The sequence below is a fragment of the Otolemur garnettii genome, unplaced genomic scaffold (assembly GCF_000181295.1).
Source record: "Otolemur garnettii isolate 467f Iridium unplaced genomic scaffold, OtoGar3 scaffold00111, whole genome shotgun sequence".
In the NCBI taxonomy this organism is placed as follows: Eukaryota; Metazoa; Chordata; class Mammalia; order Primates; family Galagidae; genus Otolemur; species Otolemur garnettii.
Window position 1 is genome coordinate 1,164,682 of NW_003852506.1, and position 4,300 is coordinate 1,168,981.

Below are 4,300 nucleotides of genomic sequence, written 5' to 3' on the forward strand. Positions count from 1 at the left end.
CTTTCTGTTTTTCTCAATATCTAAAATACATTTCTCCCTCTCTGCCTCCCAATATCTCCCTCTTTTGCGCTCCCCCTCTCACCTTCACACCCCGCTTTCTCCATCCTCCATTCTCCCACATTCTGTTAAGGAGATAGCATATACCCCCCACCCCAATACCCAATGTCCACAACACAAGATCAGTTCTTCTCACTTTGCATAAAGGAACATGGTGAGCCAGCCTTTCTCCTGCATAGGTTTCTTCCAGCAGGACAGAGGCATCGCCAACCTTTTTGGAACTGCTTGATCCCAAATGCAGCGACAAAAACCTTCCCGGGCAAATTACAATCAGTGAGTAAATAGCCTTTCTGCTGCTGAGGGTTTCTGTACAGACAAACAGAAATGCTCTGATTGGAAAGGAAATGAATGGTTTCACTCAAATGTCCTGCAATTTAAGATTGAGATTTTTGTCTTGAAATACCTGTTTCCTTGGGACATTCCGTCCTGGTGATTTTTATTTTTGGTGGTTTTTATTTTGGGAGGAATGACATGTTAGGGGTCCTTTTATACATAAAAATTGGTTTTTCAGTAATCTCAGAAAATATTTTTTACATCTGAACAAAATGCCTTTTTGTTTACCCTAGCATACGCATTTGTTTGGGGTTTTTTGTTTTTTGTTGGGAATTTTTTTCTCCCTTTTAGCCAGGTCAGTGTTGATGAGGCTGACTGTTAACTTTGTTTTTTTTTTTTTCCCAGAAGAGTTGCATCAACAACATTAATTGTATTTATGTATGTAAATAGATTTTAAGCTTCATTATAAAATATTGTTAATGCATATAATAATTTTTTTTCAATTTTTTTTGTGTGTGTTTCTAAGGACCTTTTCTTATGTTTGCTAAATACTGTAGGAAAAAGTTGCTTCTTTTTACTTTGTTTATTTTAGACTTAAAAACAAGCTACTTATTCACTTTTGTAAACCGCTAATAGCATGGCTCCAAGTTTTTTAAAAGTTCATTTTTTTGTTCTAGGGGAAATGAATGTGCAAAAAACAAAAAATATTACTGGTTATTTGTGTTATTCTGGATGTATAAAAATCAATGGAAAAAAATAAGTAAGTTTCCAAACTGAAATTATAATATAACACAGCTATCCAAAAAGCAACAGAAAACATAGTCATACTTAAATAAGCCCCCAAGTGTCTACTTGTGTGGCAATTATTAGGTCTTGTCACAAAGCATCCTGAACATTTCTACGTGGGTTTCAGTCTTGCTGGTACTAACATTATCAAACACTTCCCAAAGGAGAACTGTCAAACTTGTGTCTTAAACCAGATAAGATTTGAGGGACTACCCCAGAACCCCTCCCCACAACCTCCAAGGTGTTTCTAGACAGCACTAAAGAGCAGGCACTCCATTGTATGCAGTCCACTGTACACAGTCAGGGCGGGCGCCACCCCTCCTCCGGGAGGATTCGTCATGCCCAGCCTGTGCAGGGCAGCTGGACTGCTGCTGCCCAGGAGCCATTGGAGCCTTACTTTCTTTGTACCACAGTTCCTTCTGTAAATCCAATGTTATAACAAGTGTGAACCGCAAATAAACAGCTTGACAAGTACATGACACCATATCAAATTGGTTTTGTCTCTCTCTGAGCTGGAGGCCGGGTTGTCAAGTGGAGCCCACTGCAACACGCCATGAAGGCACCTCTAACAAACAGCAGCAGGCTGAAGCTGTGCCCTAACTCCAGGCCATCTAGCATACCCTGGCTTCTGAGGGTAGAATGGCCAGGAAGGCCCAGGTTCCTGGGGGCTGCTGCTTCACCTATGAAGGAGCACTGAAACAAGTTCTCGTGCATGTTTTGTAAAAAAGGAAAACTAAAACTAAAATGAGCTACATGAGATCAGCAAACACAAAGTGGAATGCCGTATGTTCACCCTGGGGCCGCTGACTCCCATCTGCCTTCATTTCTGCCAGTTACAGGAGCCAGGCTTGGGCAGTAGTTGGGACTTTTATAAAAGAAATTCTTCCTTCACCACTACACCTACGCAAAATATTGTTCATATTTCACTCTCAGGACTCTGTGTGTGCGAGTATGACCCAAGTCAACTTCCAACAACCACTATCTAAAGCTTCTTCCACTCTGTCACTGCCGTCTCATGGGACCTCATGACTGATCTTCAGTGGTCTTCAGGGTGACCATAGGAAATGGCAGGACCAAAGCAAGTGGGGTCAACAAGAAAGGATCTGACCCAGGAAGTAATGGCTAAGGGGTTGGAATGGGGGCGAGGTCAGGTTAGGCATGCCCGTGGTAGAGCTCAGGAACAAGACAACAGAGACTCTCCAGGTACGTGTTTGATTGCCCCTGTCCACAGCAGTTTTTATGAACCAAACTTTAATGTCAAAGTGATTTTATGCCTTCTGACAAGGTCAAAGTATTTCAGAGGAGAAATCTAGGCCTGAAGAAGAAAATAACAACAAACATTTGCACTTTGACGCTGACCTTGATCAGATTTCTTCTCTGTAAAGTTATCCTCTTCCCCCTTTCTGTACTGTCCTCTCTGGAAGGAAATCACTATGTGAATTTAAGAAATGCAGAGTTCTGGGCAGTGCCTGTGGCTCAGAGGAGTAGGGTGCCGGCCCCATATGCTGGAGGTGGCGGGTTCAAACCCAGCCCCGGCCAAAAACTGCAAAAAAAAAAAAAAAAGAAAAGAAAAAAAACCACAGAGTTCTTTCTGCTCTCCCTCCTTTTAGGAGGCAGGAGTCCTTGGCTGAGAACACCAGGACAGCTTCCATCAGCAGGCCTCATGCTGTGTGGGCTGCAGAAACCAAGTGGCCAAGAGCTCTCTGTGCTCCAGAGAGGACAGGCAACTCCTCCCCCTGAACTGGTGCACCAGCACCTGGTCCCTATCCCTGCACTGTAAAGGAGCCACTGAAAGTGGCTGGGCTCAGGGTTCCAGGAGCAGCAGCCTGATGCCCAGTCACGTGGGGCCAGTAGCTCTCTTTATTTAAGAATAAGCTTTCTCTCACACCACAGATGTTGTGAATAAAACCTTTGCCAGAGTATCTGAATGTGGCTCAAGATTCCAAGAAATCACCACCATTCGTCTTCTTTTAGGTCTGAGATAGCTAACTGAGCTTTACCTTATGATCTCAGATTTCCCCACATTTCTGTTCAAAATGAGCCAACCCTGTGCTCATGACCAGGCTGACTTGAGCTCTCAGAATCATAGATACCAGAATTTTTCTCTCTCTTTTTCTTTTCTTTCTTTCTTTCTTTTTTTTTTTTTTTTTTTTTTTTTGGAAACAAAGTCTCACTCTGTTGCCTGAGGTAGAGTGCAATCATCATAACTCACTGCAACCTCAAACCCCTGGGGTCAAGTGATCCTCCTGCCAGCCTCCCAAATAGCTGAGACTACAGGCATGTGCCACTATGCCTGGCTAATTTTTCTATATTTAGTAGATACAGGGTTTTCTCTCTTGCTCAGGCTGGTCCCAAACTCCTGAGCTTAAGGGATCTACCTGCCTCGGCCTCCCAGAGTGCTAGAATCACAGGGGTGAGCCACCATGCCCGGCCTAGATCCCAGAATCTTAAGGCAACTGAGAAGTGAATAAACGTAACACTCTCTCATGTATAAATGCCTCTCCCACCCCGTGGGGTTTCTCAGCAGACAGCTTTACCTCCTTCCTGACCAGTAAGTTCCCACGTTCATTTTTCTAAAGAGGGAAAGGAGATGGCACGGAATGTGTTTACTGTCCCAGCAGGAGGAGTGTTAGTTGTGTGCCAAATTTTAATATTGGTAATTAAATTTTGCATACCTCAAATTCTCCCTCTAGTTTCAATTTCATTGAAGCTGTTGTAAGGATTAATGAATGTTTTGAAAGCATTGTGAAGATGAAAACTTGTACACGCTCACCAAGTATGATTATTTATTATTATAAATAATTACATCCAGCCACTTTCTCCCCCTCTCACCTCAGTGATTCAGTGAGGGTGTCTGTTGACAATTAAAAACAGCAATATCTCTCTCGCAAAATGGCTCCCTTTCATCAAAAGCTGATTCTTACAGTCACTCATTTATCGATTCATTTATTCATCTGACACTCGTGAAGTGATGGACATTGGGGAAGTGAGATGCTCACAAGTCCATGAACCAGGCAGAGAGACAGGCCAGCTTCCTGGACCACGCTCGTGTGAGGGCCCTACCCTGACCCCTTACTTTATTACTCTGCCTTCTTCATCTTGACATTCTTCATAACTTCATTAACAAGAGGCCTGCATGGTCATTTTGCACAAGACCCAGCATTATATACACAGTATTAATGGG